The 27,706-nt window shown below is 35.9% G+C and overlaps 1 protein-coding gene across 8 annotated transcripts in view; it reads right to left on the reverse strand.

Moving 5' to 3' along the window:
• Tlk (Tousled-like kinase) overlaps positions 1–27,706 on the reverse strand; it is a 106,076-nt gene that overhangs the window by 14,727 nt on the left and 63,643 nt on the right. The window contains exon 1 of one of the 8 annotated variants that reach the window (XM_088225304.1): positions 20,736–24,064. The exons of the other annotated variants lie outside the window; for them this stretch is intronic. The gene's annotated coding sequence lies outside the window, so the exon portion shown is untranslated. Of the gene's footprint in view, positions 1–20,735; positions 24,065–27,706 lie in introns of those variants that run through there. 8 annotated transcript variants of the gene reach the window in all.

Here is a 27,706-nt window from a genome sequence, read left to right on the forward strand (position 1 = left end):
GTTCAATACATTTTATAAGGACAATATGATAGATATTAATTATTTTAATTTGTTTCGATTAAATTTTTTGTTGAAATTATGGATAAAAAATGTAGATTTAAATAGTGTTCTAATATTAGCACTTATTTTTATTTTTTGATATCTCTCGCATTCTTAGCCTTTGTTGAAATTTAAAATAGAATATACCCACACCCAGGCCATGCATTTGTGTTTTTTTGTGTTTATGTAATAGTGTATCTTGTATTTGTAACATGCGAAGAAAAAAATATCAGATAAGCTCCGCATTTTTTATTCATCAATTTGATGTAATGCAGATGAAGAAAGGCAACATTGTTACAGACCGAGTACCTCGAAGCACTTCAGAACTAGCTACTGAAAATCCGCGACAAGCAGTGGAAATACTAGAAATGGCGCGGGAAGTCGTATTACGTGTAGCGACGGTGTCTCTCTCCGTTTATGCCGGGTCCTCATGCCTCGTACCACATGCCTCATACTGAATGTGAACATTGCACCGGCACTGTTCGCGCACACATACAATTCGCCTTCTCTTCCATGTATTTGTTTAATTCGATATGCGATGTCCACGCAAAATGGCGGCCGCCGAGAATGTACCGATGGCGATGTGCTGATGGACTGCCGACTGCCGAACTCTCGTTGCGGCGGTGATATCTGCCGAAGCATCGCGTGCTCGGCTCATTATTCATTAACATAAGAATGCAGGCCGGCAAATGCCGCCGATCCGACTGTGAATTCGGTAAAAACGATCGGAAATTCTACGGCCAGACTGCGGTCGCCGGTGATGAAGCGGACGATTTCGTGAAATTCAAATCTTCAACTGGGAACTGGGACGAATCCGATGGTTATACTCATTTAAGACAAAAAGAAAGTTTACCGATAGATGATATTGAGACACTGGCGTAATCGCTCTGTAGAATGGAATTATGTATAACGATGTTGAAATTTCGTTCAAATAGAAAATGCAATACAGCTCGAGCGCTTTTTTTCTAAGCTATAAAATAAAATGTGAATTTATAAAATGAGGTAAAGGTTTAGTGTCGATAGTCGATATGTGGTTATTTGACTATGTATTCGTATTTACTTATTCGGATAGTTTGAGTGGGGAACAGATTCGGCGCGTGGAAAAGGAGAATGGAGGCTGTCCGGGGAATTGAACGAAAGGGTACTCCATATTGATTATTCTCTAGTTTCCCAGTAGACACCCCCGCCCACCGGTGGCTGCGGTGCAATTTTCCATTTGCCTCACTGGGACTGCCTACCGCCACCCACTTCCCGCGGCTGGATACAGCCCGTGAGCTCCTCTCCCGCCGCCCCGCCCCACGCTTCTCTCACCTTCACCCCGTGCAACTTGCTAATACGTAATACCAGTGCGATCCACCACTATCAAGAAAATAACAAACGATTTATGTCCGACTGGTGTATTAAAAAATATCATAAATAGTATATTCGAGGCAATTTCTTTTTTAATTTGTAAATTTATTTTTATTTATTTTACATTGTAAACAATAATAAAAACAATGCATCCTCACTGGGGTAACCCGTGCCGAGGACACTTAATAATATACTTTTATAACTCTAAAGTTTGAATAGACATTTTCACAAATCACGCAGTTACTATTTTAAAACCCATATTGCACTATTGCAACACAATGCAAAAATAATTATTACAAAATTATAGAACAAACCATCGCATCGCTCTATGCCGCATTTGGGTCTAATATCAAGAAAATGACGACAGTTAGAAATGAATTTAATCTTAACGATTCTTTTTTTATCAATTCGATTCAAATAAAATTATGATTGTGTCGAGTATTTCTAAATATTTTCTAGTTGAATATTCAACCAAAAAACAACTTGCGAAACAAAATATACAAAACTCAATTTCAGAGTTATAACTGAGAAACCGGTAACTACTTTTCATCAACATCAACAAATATGTTAGGCGGCCAACCGAAACGTTGCTAATTTCTTACTAAAATACCTCGCCCGGGTCGACACGCTATTTAAAGGGACTTTATAAAAAGAAAACATATGGTCTTTCAGTGACAACACGAAACACAAAAATATAAATCTAACGGGGTTTATTTTGTTATGATCCAAAATGAACTGCTAGTGAGTTGAACGTATTAAGATTTCGAGTTGAGCAGTTTCAATCCACAACAAGGCCATTTTGCGTAAACGTAAAAATCCGAAATGAACCTAATAAATGTAAAACATATCGCGAGACTAAACTCCCCTCGCAGCTCGCAGCTCGATACTTTCAGCCTCCAACGTTCGCCGCCATCGTGTGTACGAGTATGTCGAGTATGCGTACCGAACTGCACGGTATATAAGCTACACGAATGTGTGTACTTGCGTAGGTACCGTCATGAAACATGCAGCGACTAACACACTACCTGTTCAGGTAGAGAAAAAGCCTGAACTCTACCACGACATTCGAGTGTGTGCTATGTACACTGAAGACTCGAAACATACAGATATACACACCACTTTTGGACAAAGAAACAAACCCGTAATAATATTCATCTCTTTTTACGAGTTAACGCGAAACAAAACGAATTTCGCTAAGTTATCCACTTTGAGTACAAACCGTGAAAATGAAATAAACTCGACCATAGTATAGTAAATTAACAAGTAGGTAGTAATGTTATTATAATAAAATAAATAACCACAAAGTTAGTGCTTTAAATATAAACTTGATAGTAATGTTATTGTTTATTTTGCATAAAAATATCTGCCTTAAAACAGATTGTACCTAGTTAGGCAGACTAGACATGATCCAGAGAAATCTATTACCTAAGTGTGTATGTACATGTGTAGTAGATAAAGTAATTGTTATGTCTTAATAAATCATGATTATTATTATTACTATTGGTAGTCAGTAAAGGGGATATAATCACATAACCTGGATTGTAAACGTAGGTTTTAAATTTAAACTACATACATATATTACGAGTATGACACATTTAATTGAATTTGACTTCTTCGGTTACCAGTTACGAAAGCAGATATACACATAGCCCGAGTCTTATTTCCTTGGATTTTTTCTTCATATCTGCACCCACGCTGCATAAGGCATTGTTTTGGTATACAAATTAATTACAGCGTACTTCGATTTTCATGTGTTAACATGAATGCAAGGTGATTAATTGGCAAGCACACTTTTTTTTCTTTTTTAAGAATACAGATGTACAGTTTACGATACTTAGAGTGATAAAAAAAGAGAATACATAATTTCATATTTTTCATTTAATTTTTTATTGATTTTTATTTACATCGAGAACATTAAGGGGTATCGAATTCATTCTCAACACATTACAAAATATACTTTTGGAGAAATTTTGGAAGTCTTCCTTATCTCTGAAAAAGTGCCTGTTTTTAAGGATAGATTAAATATTAGATAGCTGTGTTTTATCATAACGGTTGCAACCCTTTAACACAAATGTAGTACCTCAAACATTGGCAGAAACCAATGATTTGGTATTTTTTAGAGAACTAATTGATTTTAAGACATTATTTTCACTAAAAAGATCAATTTAAATATTTTGCGCGCCTTGAGACGTACTTACTCCCTGTGTGAAAGCTTTCATTAAAAGAAGAACTGTAAACAGATTTGAAATTTTTAGCAAAAGCATTCACAACATCTACATTGCAAACGTCCTGACCATACCAGTGGTGGTATTCTGAATCTTCTCTACCCCCTAAAGAGTGGTTAATTTGGGGATTTTTATTTTTTTAATACGACGACACTTTGCTTCATATAATGGCCACACATATGATTAAACGTCAAACGATACAAAAAAATGTTTAAAAATCGGAAAAAACAAATGCGGTTTGGTCAATTCAACCTAATTAAGTATTTCGAGTCATTCTTAAGGTCGCAATAATGTTCTTAATGAAAGTCATCATGTTTGATTTCACGTGTTCGTATTTATTTGACGTTTATATCAGTGTGGCCAGATATGAAGCAAAGTGTAAACGCATGCAAAAAATAAAAATCCGTAAATTTAAAAAAAAAATTAATACGTAAATTCAGAATACCACCCTAGGTCATGGAGTCAATAACTCCACCATCTTGGCGCTTAGAGTCAATATATTTCCAGAATTCATTAGGATTTCGCAATATATTGTACCCAATATCAGAAATATACGACTTGAAAGCTACATCAATCTTTTGTTTTACAATTCGAAGACTTCAATTTTTCACAATTCGAAGATCACTGAAGTAGTAATAGTGTAGTAATATGAATTACCCAGAAGACTTAAATTTTTTGTGAAACCCATGTTTTTTTCTGATATCGCTGATAATATCTCGAGACAACCATTTTGGATGGACTCTCCTATTACTGACAGCCGGGGACTTCCTAGGAAAGTAATTGTCAAAACAAGAATGAATAATTTTATACAAATATTGAACAGCCTCATTCACGTCTGTTGTATTATCAATATAGTCCCAATCAGAATTCAAAAGTATATCGTAGAGAGAGCGGAAATCACCTTTAGTGAAATTTCACTCCTTAGTGTATGAGTTAAAATATTCCGTTTTATACAACAAAAAAAAACAAAGCAGGATGATAAATATCCTCTTCTGTAAGAAGAGATTCGCTTCGATAAATATATAAAGAAACTGTAGAAAAAAAAATCTGGTGTATGTTCACTACTGTTAAGAATTACATTACACTGAGTAAGTTTCAGCACAGAACACAAGAAAGAAAACTCCTCAGCCACTTCTCTTCCCTGCACTGAGTACACATTAAAATCACCCAATATATACGTTATACGTCTATTCGCGAGAATCTACAAATAACGCAACATTTTGTTAAAAAATAATGTCTACGTTCCCAAGCTTGTTTGTGGTGGAAAATACACTACACAGCTATAAGTGATCGTACCTTTGTAGGATAGCTTAAGCCACAGATCTTCATTAGTTGTTTCCGACTCAGAAAAGCGCTGGACATCCATCGCTTCTCTGTGTTTCACAGCCAACAAACATCTCCCACCCTGTCTGTGAGTACTACTAGATGAGGCGCGATCTACTAGAAAACTCGGTGTAAATAGTTCCGAACTCAAAACACCATCACTGATCTACATCTCCGTCAAACATATCACATCAAAATCACATTCGGTGTTGAGTCCGCGGGTATTTTGGTATAAACGTGTTAAAATAGAAGACGAAGAGCCAGGAGTGGCGGCCTATTCACTCTACTCGAGGCAGGCGCGGAGTCACAACCCTATTCTTCCACTCCTTCACATAGGAGTGACGTGGTCAGTGACAAGGCTTTAGAACTTCACCTATAGCACATGCGGGTATTCCTACTTTGAATGACGCGTAATCTCCCATCGATTTAATTTTATAGACCGTGAATGCGGCTGAACTAACAATCGAATTTAAATATATCTTTAAATTATCTACAGTAGTATCCTTATGAAAATGAAATAGGCTGATTTCGTTATACAGCAATTGAAGATGAATTAAATGAAATTATTACTGCTTTCTTGGCGTGGCAACGTCGGTTTCGGGCTTATCAAACTTGATGTCATGATACGAATCGCTATCAGCCTACGATAAATCGATATTGATGAAGTTATAATCAAATAATGTACCAAAAACACAATAATACACATTAACACATTTGCTTTTGTATGCAGTATGCACAAATAAAACAACATTTATTCGGATTACCTATTATATTATATCTATATACATAGAATTAAGAATAGTCCAGAAGGAGCGTAGAATCATATTTGAATACATCGGACTGTGTCCAATAATTCCCCCCCTCCGCCTTACTTTCGCCGCGTGCATTCGTGAAGTCGCCGGGTAATGTTGCTTGATGGGAAAAAAAAATCACAACACAAATGTAAGGTAAAAAAAAGTCATCTGTGAATTTCTCTAAAATTTTATTGCGCACGCGGAAACATTAATTGACACAACAGAGTAGATAAGTAAAGGGTCATTTAATAAAAGTAATTGAATTAATGAACTTTGAACTTAAAATATAAAACAAATTTTACTTGACATAAAACGGATATTTTTATACCATGTTAAATAATATTTGTTGTTTTAATGATAATGTCGTTCAAATGTTCCCCACGGCGTTGTTTAATCTGAGGTCAAATTTTCATTAATTCCTTCATTAGATGAGCAAAGTAGGGTAAAAAAATTTACTACTCTGGCAACACTAACGAATTTTCCATTTCGTTTCTTCGACAATCTGACAGATGGAAAAATAATTCAATTTTTTAAGCCATTAATTTGTTTTTTACACATTAATTTGCAAATTACAGATGAAATGTGATTGCATCCTGTTTCTTTAAGATCCTAGCAGTATTTCTAAACTTTAAAAGGACACAACACGGCATAGTTGAATTCAAATCAGGAGTTGGGTACTGAGCGACGTCTACAAAGAAACTAATGGGCCAAAACGTAAACCTACTCATTTATGAGTAGTTGAGTCGCCTTCTGTTTGATGTGCGTATGCGGTTTCTGGACTATTCTTAATTCTATGTCAATATATATAAAAGGCAATGTTCGAATGGTTGTCCTCGATGGACTCGATAATTACCGGACCGATTTACGTGCGGTTTTCAGATAAATGTACATATTTGCCACGAGAAGGTGTATAGCTATAAAATCTTCAATTTATTTAGTACGAAAAAAGTTAGGAGCGTTAATTTTTTTTTATCCATCACCAGGGTTGCATTCGCCGAAAATGCGGATACAAAAAAAATGTACGGATGTTATTTTACTCTGTATAAAAAAAGCTGGTTTTTGAATGTTAACAGACAACATTCGTTTTGTATGGATCCCAGTCAGATTATTTCATTGAATTTCTTATAATTTCTACCTATTTATTTCTTTTTACTGGATTTTTGGTCATACTAAAATAATCTCAACTGATATTCTATACATTTTTGAAAATCGCATTCCTAACTCAAGTGCATCTCTGAGCAGAGTTTGACATTTGCTAAAAGAATTCTTTATTTGAAAATAATTGATTTTATGTTTTGGAATTCAAACATAAACAAGTACTTAGGTACCTACTTAAATTCAATTTTTGAATATCTACATATTACTTTTAGATTTGGAATTCAATCATAAACAAGTACCTACTTACTTACCAATGAAATGTTACATCTTTTTTACGTTTATCCGAACGGTTTTTACTAAAGTTTTTTTAGTAAATTTTTGCAAGTATACTTTATTATGTTTAACCTTAAGTGTTAAGTGTTAAGTGTACTAAGCAAACTTTTAACAACGGTTCTTACTATGTTCCGCAGTATTTGCACACAAATACTTATTTTATTGCATTTGTGCGTGTTGTAATATAACTAATAATTATAGTCTTTCTTCGATTATTTACATTAAATATTCTCTTTATTTACATTGAAAGTCTCATGACGCCCAGAAAATACTGTTTACTTACAGTTTGTTCTTTTATAGAAAATTCTGAGTGTAAAACACCACAACAATCAAATAACACACCAATAAATAAATATCATTATCGATTTTAATCGACTTGGATTTCATTATTTGCGCTTTACATTTGTTAAGTTTGTTTTGTTTTGTTACTAATACAAATACGAATAACATATTAAATTTGTAACTGAACATTGCACATGCGCACGCAGCTGTACACAAACATGTGGCATGGTAAAAAAATAAACCATGGAATAAGCTAAGTATAGTATTATTCTAGGTGGTAAATATTTTTCTTAAGGGCCGTTTACACGTAGACAATACAATATTGTTTTGTCCCAGGACTCAACCATTGCCTACGTGTAAACAGAAATTCGTAGGACAAAACGTTGTCCCGAGACATCGCCACCGAGATAGACGGGCAGGATATCTCCGCGGAACGACGATCACCCCCACCATCGCGCGTGGCTAACGTGTCGCTACAAAAAAAAAGAATTGAATAAAAAGTTTACCGTGTATTATATTATAGTACACACCACACAACCCTGCTGACAAGCCGGTTTCGCGGTTTAGTGGATTTCATCATTTTTCGTTTTATATTTTCTGCTCATGTATGTATCTTATTAAATAAAATTAAATTTTTAAAAATATATTAAAAAATAAATAACATATAAGCAATGAATATTTTTTACAGTACGATGATATTTGTGTATAATATTATTAATTTTAAAAAAACACAGAATTTAGAAGAAAACATTCATAAAAGCCAACATGAACATGATCACAATACCAGAGAAAATGTAAAAATCAGACTCCCATTTAGAAAAAAGGTGAAATCACAAAATTCCATTTTATATAAGGCATTAAAAAAATATTATGACATGGGAAACAACGTTTACGAAGAAAAAAAAATAAAATTCAAACCGAAGGTTAAGAAATATATATTTAACAACTTATAAATTAAATATATGTACATAGTTATTATTAGAGCATGCATAATTTAATGTTTATGTGTGCCTACATAAAAACTTAAAAAATATATATTTATATATAAAAAGAATAATGAGATGCGAATATTAAAGAGCTTTATCTATGTATTTACTTTTTGATTAAAAGGGTGTTAGCCCTTTTTTAATGCAGCTATGTTAACAGAGCTAATTATATCGCTTTGATTTGTATATTGGAGTTAATAAAATTCTCCGGATAATTAGACATTAATACCCGTATGCAGAGACAAACCTTAAGGTGAGGAAAGTACATTCTATTGTCTTCACCTTCGGGTTATTCTCTGCATTTGAAATTAGAATATACTTTCCTTACCTTAAGTTTTGTCTCTGCATACGGGTATAAATCTTGACCGACCGAAACAAGATTTTTCAGCCGTAACCGAAACCAAATTTCGGGTTCTATTCCAGTTTCGGCCGAAACCGAAATAAATTTTACTACGACTTCATAGAAATAAGTGTTGAATAAAATACAACGAAATGAAAGGCTTACATTTTGTGAGCTCGTTGTTATGTTATACATATAACTTATATGTAACAGTTCCAACAAGTGATGGTATTTGAAAGGGATAGTGAGGTTACTGACTGCATAATAAATGTAAACAACGAATGTCTCGAGCAAGTAGAAGATCTCGACCGTCTAGAGGATTACTGCAACTCCAACTGCTTGGACCTTAATCCTTCTAAGTGTTCAGTTATTACATTTAGTCGCAAAGTAAAATTTTTACGTACTAACTATGTGCTTAAGGGTCAAAACCTCCAACGCTCATTATGCGTAAAGGATCTAGGTGTCTTCCATGATAGTAAATTACTTTTTGACGCCCATGTTGACAGCATCATAAAAAAGTCATCGCGTGCGCTTGGCTTTGTTATGCGTAGCTCTACGTCGTTCACTATGGCAAAGACACTTAAAATCCTTTACTGTACATTAGTGCGAAGCAACTTAGAATATGCATCACAAATATGGAATCCTATGTACAATGTGCAGATATCACGCATTGAAAATATTCAAAAAAAATTCGTAAAGTTCATGTGTTTCCGGTTGAAACTTGAGTTTAAATCTGACCAGTATATTCATATATGTAAAAAACATCACCTACTGCCTCTGCAAAAACGTCGTGAAATAGCGGATATAATTTATTTACTTAAAATTGCCTCTGGTTCAATTGACTGTCCTGAACTACTTTGCAAACTTTCTATCAATGTTCCTTCCAAAGTTTTAAGAAATAACCCTCTTCTTCACATACCTCTTGTTTCATCTAATTATAGGCAAAATTCATATTTATGGCGAACTTTTAATAATTTTAATGTACTAAATAAATCATTTAACATAGATTTATTTGAAAATAATCTTAATAACGTGCGGCGTTTGCTTTCAAAATAACTCGTAGTATTTTTTTTCTTTTCTTTTAAATTTACATTTAATTACTATTCATTTTATGTTCGAGAATCTTTTTTAACTTACTGTGATGCTACTTGTGAAAACCTGTAATTGGCTTATTTGTTATTTGTTTTGTTATATAAATATGATATAATTATAGCTGTTGGTTATCCAAATAAATAAAATAAATAAAATAAAATAAATTGTGTATCTGGGCAGCATGTTTTCAAGAGATGGAAGAGTAGAAAAAGATGTTGAAAGAAGAGTGAATGCGGTCAACAAAATGAACGGAGCACTAAGCACAGTAATTTCTAATAAAAATATGTCAATCGAAGCTAAACGGAGTTTTAGTCCCAACACTTATGTATGGAAGTGAAACATGGAACTGGCAGAGGAAGGATGAAAGCCGAGTGAACGCGGTTGAAATGCGATCTCTTAGACAAATGTGTGGGAAATCAATGTATGACAGGGTTACGAATGATGAAATCAGGCGAGAGTGTAAATCTGAGACAAGTAAAATTGATAAGATTAAGAAAGGGTCTCTGAGATGGTTTGGTCACGTAGAACGACGAATGGACGACGAAAGAATGGTAAAACAAGTATAAATGGCGAAAATGAACGGCAACGTTAGACGAGGACGACCAAGGAAGACGTGGCATGATCAGATAAACCAAAATCTTGAGTCTGGTCATGTTAAAAGCAGACAGAACCGAAGGGTATGTATGACAAGATGTATGAATGTGGAAGAGGCTAGGATTGTATGCCATGATAGACGTGTGTGGCGGTCCATTCTCTCTGCCTACCCCTACGGAGAAATGGCGTGATGGTAGTAGTAGTAGTTGAAATATTAAAAAATATTTTAAAATATCGCCGCGTTTTTTCCCAATACAAACAAGGTTGATTTTATAATCTAAACTGATAATACCTGCTTATTTTACGGGGACAAAAGGTTTTAATGCCTGAATATTTTAGACAGCTATGTATAGCTCGTATCAAGTAGTTTGATCAATTCAATTCTAATTCCCATCCCAAACAATACCAAGTCTAAACCAGGTCTAAACTATCACTAATGATACGAATTTAGTCTATGGTTATACATCGTGGTATGATACCCCGTGACACCAACCCACAAAAATAATTTCGATTTAGATTATTTAGAAATTAGAAGTTTGACAGGTGACTAGTAAAACTTTTAAAACGTTTTACTTTTTATCATGTAAAAGCGACAATAACGTGTAATTCTACCATATTATGTGATTATGGTACACTAATCAAAGTAAGTTTGTAGTATAATAACATCACCTATGTATGTATTAAATTGAATAGAATTTTTTAAATCAATGTGAATAAAATTAAAAGCAAACGTTTATATAATTTTCTATTTTTCCAAAAACTCAATTGAGTTGACTGTGAATTGTTAAAATCAATCGTAATTGTTCGTATATGGCATTAATAAAGTGTTATTAATGATGTATCATTTTAGGTTATGATTATAGCACTAATGTTAGGAAATAATTAATCCGGCACATCTGGACCGCAGGTTTCGGCTGATCCGAAGTTTCACTCAATTTTAAGCCGAAATCGCAGCCTAAACTCGATTTATTGGCCGAAACCGAAACATAGGTCGGTATTAGAAATCTTACCACGAGAGTTCAATTCGACTTGTTTTTTCTGTTGTACTAAAACACGCAATAAAATAATCGATAGTTCGGAAAACTTTCACTTTAGACATTTTCTGTATGTATTACTATTGAAAAAACATTTTGTAGATGATGTATTTTCCCTCGTTATGTTACATTGTATCACAATCTTTGAAATGTGTAAATTATTATGATCATCATTTCCCCTATCCACACCCGGTGGTGCATAGGCCAGGGCATCATTTTGTGATATGGAAGGTAAGATGATCAGTCTTACGCTTTAGGTATTAATCTAGTAACAATGAAACATTTATTCGGGCAAAGTAGGCGAACGCCCCAAACACTACACTACGAGGCGGACCTATCTCTATTATATTTTTTAACGATTTTTTTACCTGAGAGCAGCCGTCGAATCGAAAAAACTTTAAAATTATATTTTTATGAGCGGCATATGCGTTTTAACAAATTACATAAAAAATATAACCATGAAAACAAAATACAAAACGCTTATGTATAAAAACAAAATAAACAAAAACTCTCAGTAAGAAAAAAAAATCTTAAGCCCTTATACCCATAACTTAAGTTTGCAAGATAAAATAACAGTGTCAGTATAAGATAATGACAGATCATTTCCTCGATTGCAATTTTAAATCCAAAATAAACCACCAGATCATGACCCGACAAGTATCGGCGCAGCAGCTGATGGTACCACGACAGAAAAACTACTATGGTGACAGAACAATGGGTAGTGTAGTACCAAAACTGTACAATTTAATACCAGCTGAAAATCGTGAAGAAAAAAACCTAATTTCATTTTTAAAAATAGCCAAAAAATTATTAAACAGCAAGTGAAACTTAAGTGTATAAATATATTTTATTCTTTAATTATTATTAAACTATGTACTTACTTATAATTTTTAAAAGAAAAATGTAATGTAACCCGCAGACAAGCTTCGGCTTTGCGGGAACACAAATACAATTTTGTATGTTACTTATTTGTTAAAATGAATAAAACTTAAAAAAAAAAAAAAGTGACAGTGAAGACAATGATACCATATTATAAATGATAACGCGGGTGGAAAAACTTTTAACGAGTAGGAAGCCATTGTAGCGAAACTAAAGGCGATTAATAAATACGTCAGATACTCAATAATACATTTATTTTCGCCTCGATTCGCTATGGACACAGCCAGCAGTTTGGGTCACATGGTTAAAGTGGTCTAGAAAGGTAGGTGGCGTAGGGGGTTGGGGAAGTTGGAGCCACCAATGGCGGTGTGCGTCACCCCGGGTAGTGGGTGGTATTATTGCTGTTTCAATATATTTCATTAATACGTGAAATGAATTAACTTAGCGCGTGTAAAGCTTTAGCTTTTCCGGAAATTCGAGTAAATTTTTTACGGCCTTTTTTATTTTAAATCGGTTTGATGGGTTTCATTATTTTTCCATTTATATTTTCTGTTCATGTTTACATTCTTAATTAAAAAAATAATAATTACTACTACTACAACCATCACGCCATTTCCCCGTAGGGGGTAGGCAGAGAGAATCCTGGCATACATTCCTAGCTTCTTCCACATTCATAAATCTTGTCATACATGCCCTTCGGTTCTGTCTGTATTAATAATAATTAAAAATAACTTTAGCTACATATGTGTTCTCATAATAATGTGGGATTACTTATTTATTTACGATTTAAGACATATTATGCTTTAATTTTAGGTTCAAATTCTTCTTTCTTGATATTATGTTATTTTTTTCCTTACTTTTTCCATTTCGTAAAAAAATACTGCATTGTATTTTGTGACATTGTCATATTTCAAAACAGGAGTCTGATTTTTTTTCTTTTTTCTGTGACATGATAATGTTTATGTTGACTTTTATTTATATTTTTACTAAACAAAATGTGTTTTTACCAAAAGTAATACAAAATGGTAAAGGTTATACGTGATTTGAAAGAAAATTTTCTGCTCTACAAGATTTTGTGTTCTACGTTCATATATTATTTTATTTCATTACAAGCCTTTATAATGGAATGTCAAGTGGACGAAAGTGAGCATTTCCGACCCCTCCTGTTCGCGTTCAATCGAGCTGCTCGCGATATTTGCGCAGGGTGCGGTGAAGATGCTATGGATGAAAGGTCAGCTAGTCGGTGATATTTTTGCGTTTAAAAGACGGGAAGACGATATAAGGTAGCGGTATATAGTCATGTGACCACAATGAGAAAGTCCAATGGTTATAATTTTTTTTTTTTATTTGTTAATAGTCTATTGAACTAAGCCAATTATTTTATTTTTAATTTATGTATCGTATTATCAGCGCTACGATTTTAAAGTTTTGTGTTTCTGAAATTACTCCGCGTGTGATGTCTCAAGTTCTTTTCCGCTTCTTCTCGGTCTTTTCTGCAGATTTGTTCGTTGACTTACCGTAAACTGGAAACTGGTTCGTTTTTATTAAAAAAAATAAAAAAAATATACCTTTGTTAAGAAATTATATGGTCTAATTTTTACCGCGCGTAAGAAAACATTTTTTAAATCCAATTTCACGTAGGGCTGAACTTCCTCATTCACCTGCTCAGCCAATTCTACCGTGGTTTTGAACGATCTTTATGAATAATATGGCTTAAGCGGTCCTCACCGAAGTCTACCTGTCGACCGGAACGCTCCATATCTTTCAGATCGAAATTACCGCCTTCGACGGATCCACTTTGACCTTTACCATTTTGTTTTTAATCTGGAAAAAAAACGGACACCGCATGTGTTGACACCTAATACTATATTGTTTTCATAATAACTCTTGAAGCTTTGTTTTGCGATACAGATAATTACTTTGTATTTTCTTGATTTACATAATAAAACATAAGTACTGGTCTAAATGTTCAATTTTGTTAAATCCATTAAAAATATTTTGTTGTAATTTGTGTTTATAACCAGATGTAACAAATTGTAAAAATATAGCAGCGTTATAAATAAATCGAATCAAGTAAAAGAACATGCTGAGAAAAATGAATTGAAATGGTGAAATGTCATTTTTAAATATCGAAAAAATTACAAGAGACCGGTTGCGGTCCCGTGGTAGTGCCGCGGACCTGGATCGGGAGATTTCAGGTTCGTTTAAATCCCACTTTAGCATGACTTGTTTCCCATGATCCAAAAAGGTTTTTTACGATTAAAAGAAAAAAGTACCTAAATTAAAGTATTTGGATTATTCGTAATATAAAAAAACACCAAAGACAGTATTTTTAATTGTTAATTCATCATGAATTCACGATAGTTATGCCGTTGTTATTGTTAAATCACATAGATATAACATTTAATATGTACATCCGAGAGGAAGCGAGGGATTTATTTTATAACTCTTAACTTGACTAAATAAGTAACTGGCCCGGCTAAGGCGCCACACGATTACGGCTTGCGGCTTCCCGCTGTGCCGTCATTAAAATACGAGTAATATAGAAATCAAGTACATTTTTTTAAAACAACGACAACATCATGTGTATTTAATACCTACGTCATACGCTAATTTATTTTACTTATTAAATGCTGTTTTGCTCCGAGGGCAAAAGTTGACTTTTTCTTGTAAATTCCCACCTCGAAAGTATATGTTTTTATCTTTCGATACAGACTTTATTTTAAATAAAGGGGCTTTTGGAAAGGCTTAAATAAAAATACAAACAATATCATAATCGTGAAAAAAATACATATTTAAATGATTATATTTTCATTTTATTTATTTGTGTTTATTGTGGTGCGCACAGTGCTAGTGCACAGTATACAGGGGTAGGCGATCGAAGTGTTACCAGCTTCACGCTGCTGTAGCAACCAAACGGCTAATGAGAGTGCGCTCATGTTTTGACACGTGTCGGTCTGTTATATTTTTAAAAATTCTACCGAAGCATATAGTTTTACGTAACAGTTAAAAAAAGTTATCGAAATGAAATTCAAACTCCAGTGTTATTGCTCTGTATTTGGCTGTAAAATCGCAACCAACCATTATTGATGAGCTACGACATTTACATGTGAACAAAATGTTTGTGTATCGGACCATTTCACGTAACAATGATATTGGTAGCATAAAAAACGCCATGGAGGTGGACATCCAAAAACAGCAACATCGACAGAAATGGTTCCAAAGGTGAAGACCAGAATTCAACGTAATCCACGACAAAGCGCAACTCGATTGGCGAAAAATCTCAATGTGTCGGCTCGTAGCATAGGGCGCATAGTAAAACATGAAATACGATTGAAGCCCTACAAAATGCAAAAAGTGCAAGATTTAACGCCTGCACTAAAGGCAGTTCGCAAAGGTGTTAAAACACTTGCACAATGGTAGCGAGCCAGAAAATTTGGTATTTTCCGATGAATTTTTTTTTACGGTTCAGCAATAAGTAAACAAACAAAACGATCGTGTATGGTTACGGTGCAAATTAAAAGACAATTTAGACTAGCGAATTGCTCTGCGAAAGCAAGCGCCTGCATCAGTGATGGTTTGGGCCGCGGTAACTGCCACAGAAAGCTCACCACCCCTTTTTTTATCGAACAGGGCGTAAAGGTAAATCAGCAAACCTACCGTGAAAAGATTTTAAATGATGCGTTGTTACCTTGGACACGTAAAAAAATCGGTATAAACCATTGGAGGTTTCAACAAGACTCGGCACCATCCCAAAAAACCCGTGAAACCCAACGTTTTTTAAAATAAAAAGTTTCCAGATTCATCACAACAGTGGCCTCCATATTCTCCGGACTAAAACTCAATGGACTTTTCCATATGGTCCATTCTAGAGGCGAAAGTATCAGCTAAAAAATATGAGACGGTCGACGCCTTGATTGCTCTTCGCCGAGAATGGGACAAAATACCATCAGCCCACATTCGTGCAGTGTGTGTTCTTGGACAGACTCGATGCTTTTATCCGCGCTAGATCGAATAATGGCTACATCGAATAATAACATATTTTAAAATTAAAATTGAGATGTTTTTACGATAAACTGAAGTTTTTAAATTTAAAAAAATCAAAATAGATCGAAGAATTCTTTAAGAGCAGGTGTATTTATATAAAATCTTAAATAACGAAATTGATTCTGCTGAACTATTACCACTAATAAAATTTAGAATACCGAGGTTTAATAGTAGGCTCAATCATATTTTTCCAACATCTTTTCAACAATCGAATCCGGGTAAAAATGAATACATTTATAGAGTATGCTCGTCATACGATAAAAATTTTAGCGCGATAGATCTTTTTAACGAAAGAAAATACTGTTTTAAAAAATATATCAAAATTTCGATAGAAACGTTACAAGAGAAAAATTTTTAGTTACTATTTTTTTACTGTTTTACTTATTAGTTTTCATTATTTTATTATTAATTATATATTTGTACGCGTATGTATGTATGTGCATTATGGTATGCGTATATTTTCATGTGTGTATATGTATGTGTGTGTATGTATATTTATATATGCAACTCTAATGTATGGGAGCGAAGTATGGAATTGGAAAAATAATGATAAAAGTAGGTTGAATGCTGTCGAAATGCGATCCCTCAGGCGAATGTGTGGTAAAACGATGTATGATAGGTGCACAAATGTCGAGATCCGTGAAGTGTGTAAGGCTGAGACATGCATTATCGACAGAATCAAGAAAGGGGTGCTGCGTTGGTTTGGACATGTAGAGCGGATGGACAGCGAAAGAACGACTAAAAGGATCTACGATGCAAATGTTGATGGATGCAGAAAACGAGGAAGACCGAGAAAGACATGGCACGATCAAGTCCATCAAATACTTGAAGATGGACATGTCAAAAGTAGGAATAATCGGCGTGCGTGCATAAGAAGATGTATGAATGTAGAGGAAGCGAGGTCTGTATGCCAAGATAGAGTGTTATGGCGTTCTATCCTCTCTGCCTACCCCTACGGAGAAACGGCGTGATGGTTTGTTGTTGTTGTTGTTATATATGCATGTTCATGTGTGTATATGCATGTGTGTGTATGTATGTGTGTGTATGTATGTATGTGTATGTATGTATGTATATATATGTATGCATGTATATGTATGTATGCTGTATGTGTACATTTTTTTTTTTTTTCATTGTTTTATATTTACTTACTATTCCTTCTTTTTCTCTTCCTTCCCTATTTTCCCATCCCACTTCCTTTCCCCCCTAGCAAACTGTTGGTTTTGTTTTTTTTAATATTTTTGTTCCTACATGAAACCCATAATTGGTCTTGTTATTTGTTGTTATTCTTTATGTATTGTTTACTACTATGACTGCGTTGGTTTCAGAAATAAATAAAAAAATCTAATAAAATAAAACCTGTAATACAATTTTTGAGCAGGACAACAAAATGTGACGAGAATATGTATAACACGTGACTCTATTTGTGTTGGTATCTCCATTGTTGTGAATAAGGAGTGTGGCTTGTAGAGTGGTGTGTGTAAAATGTGGTGTTTGTTTTATATGTTTAGTAGAATTAGTATTTTTTGTCTTTGTTTTTTACCTTCATTTATTTTTTTAGAGGCTTGATATTATTATTGTCAATGAGACTCAGCTTCCGTTTACAGTGGAGAGATGAGTCGTTAAATAAGTCAAGATCGTACATCTTCTCAAATTTTGAAGAATTACTAACCGCTCTTCCTAATACAGAATTCTGACCTGCTCTGGTGTTGCATTTGTCGTTACTCAGTAACGTAGTGTCTAACGTAATGTCTAGTGCAACGAAGGGGAATATTGAAATTCATTTCAGCCAACAAATCGGCACAATTGATCCGAATATTAAGTAAATCATAAATAATTAATTGATCCGCAATCATGCGCCTTATGTAAAGGCAAGGTAAGTATAGATTAAGCTTGGGTTTCCTAGGACAGCGGTGTCCGTATTTTAACGGCCGTAGTGAACGGTGATGCAGTGGACAGCCGTCGTAAAGGTGATTAGAGAGTGGTTTCCTAGGAAAACGGTGTTAAATGGTGTTGATAACACCGTTTTCCTAGAAAACCACACTCTAGTCACCTTTACGACGGCTGTCCACTGCATCACCGTTCACTACGGCCGTTAAAATACGGGCACCGCTGTCCTAGGAAACCCTAGCTTTACTGAAGCAGGGGAATTTATATTGCACGTGTTTAAGAATTTTATTTTCTACTTTATCTATTAAGTTTATGTAAATGTTGTATTGAGGATTCCAGATACAGGAAGCGTATTCTAAGTGACTTCTAACTAATGAGGTATACAGTACCACGGCAGTACTTGAATTTTTGAACGGTTTATATACTTTTATTAGAAAGCCTTCCATTTTAAATGATTTTGACAAATTAGCCTCTATATGAGTGTTGAAAATAAGTTTTGTGTCTAAGATGACTCCCAAATCCCTGCAGCTGTTTTTGTTTTGGATATTAATGTTATTGAAATTATGGGTAAAAAAGATTGGTTTTTTGTTCTTGGTAAATGACATTTTATGACATTTCAAGACGGTTAAGGCTAGGTCATTATCTTAGCAGTATGTTGCGAAGCGGTTTAAATCGTTTAGCATGTCATCGCAATGAGAAGGAGAGTTGATTATAAGCATACAAACTAAAAACTACAGCGGAGAAAAGATTTGGGAATATCATTAATGTTATAAATAAACAGTAAAGGGTCTATATGGGATCCTTGTAGCACTCTTGAGATTACCCCAACAGGGTTAGACTTAATACCTTTTACAATAGTAATTTGGTTGCGGTTATTGAGATGATGACTTGATTGACGCGGTCAAATGCTTCTGAGAAATCGGTGTAGATTGTATCGATAAGCTGTCTTTAATCCATATTTTTATGTAGAAAGTCAGTGAATACTGCAAGATTTGAAACCGTAGATCTACAGCGAACAAAACCATGTTGGTTAGGGACTATTAGTCAACTGGCTGCTGAGTATAGTTGGTCGTAGACAATTTTTTCTAGTACTTTTCTGAAGATCGGTAATTTAGCGATTGGTCGATAGTTTGAGACGTCGTGTTTATTTCCGCTCTTGAACATTAGAGAAATTAAGGCAGTCTTCAATCTATCTGGAAAACAACCTTGATTAATTGATTTTTGGAATATTGCACAAACCGGTAAAGTTAATTTATGAGGACAGTCAGACATAAAAATACTCGACAGACAATCAACACCGGTCACCGGTTCCTTTTTTGGGTCTGTTTAGTAGATATTAAGGCGCGTACTATTGTTAATTTTAATAGTAGAGATTTCAATAGATCCGGAATCGGTAAAATTGGTATGAATATTTTTATAAAGCATTTTTTTGGTGTTTACTTGTCGTAACTCAAATATTTAGTACTGAAAAATAAATAAAATGCGAAAATATAACAATTCAAACATAAATATATGCACGTTGATATAATCCAGGGAGATTTATAATTCTTACTACATTATTTAAAGGCAAAACGAGTTTATTTTAAGAACACTACAACTGAAAACCACGTGATAAAAAAGCGTCGTGGCGAAAGTTAGCGCCGAGAAAAGGAAAGATTTTCCTAAGTTAAAGCGGGCGACGCGCGAAGGCGGATCGCTTAAAAATCAATGGGGCCTTCGGACGGGCGGCACTGGGTCATCCGAACGGCGGCATGGTGGGCGGCGAAGGGGGGATGAGGCGGGGCGGGGGGGGGCTCGGCGGCCCCGAGCGGACCTTGCAATGCCACACACTCACGAGGGGCCATCGCTCCGCCGCGCCGCCCCTCCCGCGGCAACGTCGCTCATCAGCTGGTGCGACGTTGCCGCCGCCCGCCTGCCGCCTACCGCCGCCCGCCCCGCCATTTCAGTTCGAGCTTCGGCGCGGGAAGGACGCGTTCGGTTCTCCCGCTCCGCGTATTCAGTTACGTCCGAGTTGGATATGCGACGAGTTTATGAATGTGAAATGTGGGTCCTTTGCAGCGGTGATCCGTCGATAGTGTGTCGGCGCGAGCCTGCCCCGCGGGCGCAGCCGCCAGCGGGCGGGCTCGCGGCGGGCACCGAGTACCGAGCTACCGGGACGGGAGTGAGAAGATGCCGAGGTCCTCGCACCGCCGCCGGTGACGGCGCGGTGCGGTGCGGAGTTCCGAGTTCCGTGCCCGCTCGCCGCTCAGCGGCTCGGCACATTTCCGATTACTAGAAAGTTTTGTTCGGTTAAACGAGGCGCTGCACGGATAGTGTGCCGAGTATCGATCCGACGGAAAGGAGGAATGCGTGAATGTAATAATACGTAACGCTGGCTGTGTCGAAACAAGTGCGAAAATTCTACCCCGCAGATAGTATCAAAAATAACCTACCTTTTTTTGTAGTTTTTCAGTGGAAAAGAAAATGTATCCATATCAGTTTTATGTATTACTTTCGGGAAGCTGCGTATATTTTGTCTGCATTTATGCGAACACAATAATAAAGCGTGGTGACGGACGACTACATTTTCTAAAATCTCACTTAACACCGCTTACAAGGACGAAAATGAATTAAAATGGTAACATGTACAAATTCGTGGATCAAGTATGTAAACCGTAACACGCGTTATCCGTCGGCGACTGGAGGTTCGCTCGAGTGCGAGTGTCGAGAAGCGAGAAGTATAATAGCCGCGGCGGCAGGAAGGGTGCAGGACGCAGGGAAGCGACACATGGCACACGGCGAGACGGGGGCGAGGGATGGGGGATGGGGGACTCCTGTATGCACTATCCCCGTGCATTCGGCATCGCTTCGACGCCACCGCTTGCGCCCGGCGGCCTGACCCGACAGAACAGCCTTCGATCGCTAATAAACGCGGAGTTAAACTTAAGTCCATCACCGCAGGTACAATAAACAAACGTGAGAAACGGTCTGCACTGTCTGCAGAAGGTGAATGTAATCAGTGTACGCGTGTACCTAGTAAAATAGTCATACAGAAGCGTACAGCCGAACTGGCTCTCGGTATTTCGACTGTATGATATGAAAGTTTCCTCCCGTCAGCGCCAGCGCCAGTGGCCAGGTATTATGGTATAGGTATCAGTATCAGACAGATCATAGGGCTCGATTGATGTAGATCTGGCAGCGTCGCGCCTTGCGGTTGTGAACCCCGATAGCGATACCGTTCATTGCCAGCGGTGTGTACAAGTATATCAATCCGCGAACTATTTTACTTTTATGCGGTCTTTCCAGTTTGCTTTACGAGCGCATTAATGTAACACTCGTGCGCGTTGTGTATATTATTATACTACACGCGCAGACATACACACATATAAACAGATTGTCTCTATGCCTGTAATAGCTACCTCGCATATTTTTCCGATAATTTATGTACATACATATTTTCCGTTGAGCTTATCTCTACCTCGACAATTTCATTGCGTTTCATAATAATAATAAGACGATAAGATAATAATATCTACATGTCGGCATGAAAAGATACATATTTAACTCGCGTTAGAGTTGAAATAATTACGGAACTACTTGTTATTTTTAATATTTCGAACGAAATTTAGTAACAATTAAATCTACATGTAACAATACGATTATTCAAAAATAAAATACAATATCGAGGTAATACAACTTCAAAATCAGCATTTATGAATTACCCACTAAAACACATGTTTTTTATCCTTCTCCATGAATGCTCAAAGAAGACAAGTCATGCATTTAAATTATCATAAAAAATATATGATTGTAATGAATCACTACTTGCCAATTTGCAGCACTCATAGAGAAAGATACAAATATGTGTTTTTAGTGGGTAATTAAAAACGGCTGATTTTGATGTTCCCATAATACCCCACGATATTAAGGTGCGATTTGACGAACACCAAAAAAATAGATTGAAAAATTTACAATCAGGTATAGGACGTAAATATGACTCATAAAAATATTTTAAAGCTATTAATTCGAAATTCACGTTCAAGCAACACACGTGTTTTTTTTTTTTCATAATTTTGTACTAAAATGCTGGAGAAAAGCGCAATAAAAAATATTTTAGTAAATAAGCACATATTTCATGATAATTTTAGAAGCAATAGTTGAAATTATTTTGGAAATTAGAGATACAAATGGCACGTGTTCATTTTACGATTTATTTCCTCAAGTCCATTCGTAAAATCCACCTATCCTCGAAGAGAATTGTAATTTTATGAACTGAGCACATAACCGTTTAACTAATTCATATTTTATAGCCAGCTTAAAAAGTAAACTAGAAGATATAGCTATAACGAAGTCGGTAGAATCGTGTGGTGTTTACACAAGCGAAACTTCAAAACATAAAAACATGATTAGCAAATTCTTTATCAGACTTGCAGAAAAACAATACGAAGGTTAACCTTCTGGCCGAGTATAACTAAAGAAGTGGCTCAAACGATGATAGTGAGAATGAATATTGTAGTAAATGATTCTCGTATCTCAGCTCGGTGAACTCGCCTTTCAGCTATTAGGAATGCTCGTATCTGTGAGCACGGAAAAAGATATAAACGCATTATGAATACAAATTTTCCAATATGTGGATATACTTCATGCAATACTAAAATAAAACATTGCGCCACACGCTTACAATACATTGTACTTATACAAACACAACTAATTTATGCGAGTGTGTTCTGGGAATGTAAGTTAGCGAGTCTACACTCGTACGTGCGTTGTTTTCGTCGATATTCACTGTACGTTTGCGTTTCCATGTAGGTTGTATCATAATACTACATCGGAAGGGACGCACTAACAAAAGTGTCTTGTGTACCAACATTGGGAGATTGATTTAATGAGCTGTGTCGATCGAGACTAAAATAGCCACACGGAGCTAATTCGGAGTCATCCGGCGCGTTACATTCACATTGTCGGCTGCTTATGCTCATTGCTCGTAATATTATGTTCATTCGTTCCCTGTGCTCGCTGCTCGCTGCTCGCTGCTCGCTGCTCGCTGCTCGCTGCTCGCTGCTCGCTGCTCACGCTCGCTGCTCACCGTCCGTAGGGTCCGTCTGCCGCCCACTGCTCCGCTGTGAGCTGGTTATCAACTCCGCAGGAAAATGGCTAGTAAATACGTGAAAAACAACACGGAACCTCTTACGTAATTCTAAGCTACGCCAGTTTGAACTTTCAAAAGCATAAATAATAAATACACAAAACATCTTGATATAATAAACGAAAGCGTGTGTAGCTTTGAAAAGGTGGTTTAAAATCAAGTTGTTTTATATTTATTTTATAAGATTCAGTCATTCGACTTAAAACCGTTTCCGTTGCCTTAAAACCGCTTGACTTAAAACTTAAAATTAGAAAGTTTGCGCGTTACATTAAAAAATTAGCGAAAAAAATATATTTTTTGCACCACAACAGGAGGCCCAATTGCAGTAGTGAATGACAGCACAGAACGTCCAGAGTTAAGAAAAATCACCTTATTTTTTTTGTGTTCTCGTCGGGAATCGAACCCGGAACCTTCCGTGCATGACTCGAGCATCTTATCCACTACACATGGAGGCCGCCAAGAATGCGTAACGTCCTACAAAATAAACTGTCCAGTATACATATACAATAGGCGCGATGGTATATTTTTATTTTAGGTTGCTCATTGTGAGCTCATTTTATTTTATTATGCTATAAAATAATAAATAGAAGTAACATTTAAAAAAAACTAGATAATCATATAAAAAATAAATTACGAAAAATATATAATAAATAAATAGATTATCTAAATACAATGGAGAATAAAAAGAGATGATAACATTTAAAAAATATATTTGCAGATATTGTCACGTTAATAGTACCCGATTAAAGTGATCTTCAAGAGATTGGAATATTTTATAACAATAAAAGAGAAAAGAAACATACTAAAAATTGTCGAAAATAGATTGTAATAATGTTTTAAAGTTATTTTCTTATAAAATAGACACGAAGGCTTTTTTTTGCCTTTTTAAGGTTTGTTATTCGTTCGCTTAACTATCCAAAATGTACTAGATGTCACAGGATCCAGGATATGTTCGAGGAAAAAAATACTCCCAACGGTTTTGTGTATCGAGTAGAGAACTGCATGTGATGATCGATAAATGATAACCAAAATGTGCTACAAAATTGCGTAAATAAAACAAAGGAGTATGATTCGCCAAATATAATCCTAAATTAGTGATCACGCTATAAACTCGGAATGCATCGTGACGAAAAACGGGGATAAGATTGAAACTATCCGAACCCGGTGGAACATAGGAATCCCGGGAATGGTAAGCAAGAGCATTGACCAGCCACTAGGCGGACTAATCTAAAGTTAATTGTTATCAGGATTTTCACCCGAGATTAGCCAGTAGCCACTGATTCAAAAACACTCGTCCCGCGGTGCAATTCTGAACAGCTTTTTACATACAAAATACACGAGATAAAAGTGTTTTCTACGGCCACGAGAGCGTTTGGAATATCACCTCTGGGGTGGTATTCTGAGTCTTCTCTGCCCCCCTGTAGAGAGCAATTAATTTGGGGATTTTTTGCATGCGTTTACACTTTGCTTCATATAGGGCCACACTGATGATGTACATAACGCAACATCCTATCGGGAGTTGTGGTGTTTAAAATTAGGTTGCTCTTAACAACTCACTCTTCTATTATTATTATTATGGATAACTTATATAGCGCCATTTTCGTAATAGAATACCTCAAAGGCGCTTTAAAAAGATATACATTTAATTTTAACTTTTTGATTTAAGAAAAATAATGTAATTTGTCACCACATGCTAAGAATTTATTCAAATTATTTTAGAGAATAAGTGGGTTTTAAGTTTCTTCCGAAACATCACTTCACTCTCACAGTTTCGGACCTCTGCTGGGAGAGCATTCCATGCCGTAGGGCCTGCGACCGCAAATGCGCGTTCGCCGAATTCAGTGAGCTGTTTGCGTAGAGATATAATAACTTTTCCTTTTGACGTAGATGTAGCTGATCTAAGCGTAAGACGTCTGTCAGCTAGTTCATCTGAAATGCAGAGTTCCCTTAGATATTCTGGAGCAGAGTTGTGCAGTGACTTATACATAAGCCAACAGAGTTTGTATTCCACCCTCTGTGGAAAACGCAGCCAGTGTAATTCCCGAAGTATCTCCTATTAGCAGTGTTGACAACAATTTAAGGAATATAATATAATGTCCATAACGCAACATCCTATCGGGAGTTGTGATGTTTAAAATTAGGCTGCCCTTAACGACTCACTCTAGTATCTCCTATTAGCAGTGTTGATAACTATTCAAGGAATATAGAATGTGTAGAAAGCGACATTATATCGGGAGTTCTGATGTTTTCAATCAAATTATTTATAATAGTACAAACATAAACAACGTATGTTATAAAAATAATACATTTTACTGTTAGTATTTGAATAAGACAATCCAATTTTTAGATACAAAATGTTTTTGCATCATGAACTTAGTGATAATGTATGTTTTGTCTACAAAAAACTAAATTACGATAGGTAATTACACATTTTTGGCAGGCCTAGAAATATCGATGGAAGATTAGACATAATAATTGTAATGGCTGTTCAATTTTACGGGTATAATTTCAAAGCTACATTTTGTTTTCAAAACAGTATTTTTGGAAAGAATAATAAAAGTAGAAAGCTATGAAAAACGTATATGTTCTTAATTTTCTTATTCAATTTATTGGACGAGAAATATTCTTTTGCGGGTTTGGATTACTCACAGGCAATTTGCTTAGTTTTAACACATTGTAGTCGGGCGCTTCGAACAATAGACTCTAGCCTATAGCGGGTGTTTTTCGCGATTAGCGCAAAAATATATCGCTTTCTTAAAATTGACACAATTTCTAAACCAAATAATATTTTCGATCGAAATTTTCAAAGAAATCATATTTGACATTTGATCATCAAAAATAAATAAATTTAGGTAAAAAGTGGTCAATAATTGGTTTTACTTTGCATAATCGGTCGGAACTATCTATGATTTCTTCATTGTTAGAAAAATGCCACGCTTTCCATATCTGCCGAAACCGGTCTCTGGACATCGTTTTAGCAAAATAAGGAGTTTCGGTTGTTGGTTCAGTAGACCAGTACTCGTCCCTTATATCCTTTCGAACTTGTCCCATCAAAATAATCAGCCCCAAAAACTTTTTCATTTCTTTCAAAGTAATATTTTTCCACTTTCCCGATTTTTTATATAATTTGTAATTATGTGAGTTTTGGTGGTAATATCTATTAGATTCGTTTATAAAATATTCAAACAAATCATCACCGATAAATAACTCTATCGCATCACTTACAGTTTGAGGACAATGGACATTTGAATTCAAACCGCGGCGGCCTAAAAACGATTCCAGAACTGGAGGATTATCAAACGATGACCACTCGTCCACATCCTCATCTGAGCTCGTCTCCGAATCAGAATCACTTTCAATAGTGCGACGGTGAAACGTTCTAGGTCTTGGTATTTGTTCATCATCACTCGGTTCTTTGTCTGACAACTCTTCAATGTCATCATTCCATGAACAATTAGATAAATTGTCGGCATACACTTCATCGTCACTATCATTGGCTTGTAAAGACATTTTTGTAGGGGTAACGTCCTATACAATGCTAATATATTCAAATAAGAAAATACCAAACAGTAAACAAAACAGTGCGAGCGGTATGAAAAATAGTCCAATACGTGAAATGACTCAAACTAAACTGGAGATTGAGATCGCATAAAACTCTAGATTTCTGGCGACGCCTTTACAAGTGGCACACTAGCCAATCCGGACAAGGCATCTCAAATAACGTTGACAGACTGTCGCCTAGCACCCCAGGTAGCAAATCACCCTTCAAGGCGTTTTATTTCACGCTGATAACAAACCCGTTTAATGCCGTTTCCCGCCAACAACCGACAGTCGACAAAAACGGCATTTGCCGTGTCCCGCGGTTGACCGACAGTCCGCGAAAAACGGCAAATGCCGTGTCCCGACGACAATGTGTTAATAGACATAGCGAGTAGTAATAATCACTCGATACTCGATAGTCCTTACGTGCTGCAAAGAGCTCTCAAAACAGGATCCGTATTTATCTAAAACTGGTGAACTTTATACGGAATAGAAGGCCAGCGAAGTAAAACGGTCTCGCGTGCCATCTCCTTCTGTCAATGCGTTTGAGGAGTAAGGAATGTAGTGGTCAAGTAGGCTCGCAGTCTGTACAGTGTACATTCTCAGCTCCACTTTGTATCCATATAGGCTATTGCACTCGACTTGGACATGTTTTCATCACGGCATATTATCGATAGCGAGTAGCGAGGAACTGGGCATGGCGTTGGCGCATTCCGAAAGCGAGGGCTCAATTCGACG

This window comes from Micrasema longulum, unplaced genomic scaffold (genome assembly GCF_059751315.1).
Source record: "Micrasema longulum isolate JH-2025_06_02 unplaced genomic scaffold, ASM5975131v1 h1tg000341l, whole genome shotgun sequence".
NCBI lineage: Eukaryota > Metazoa > Arthropoda > Insecta > Trichoptera > Brachycentridae > Micrasema > Micrasema longulum.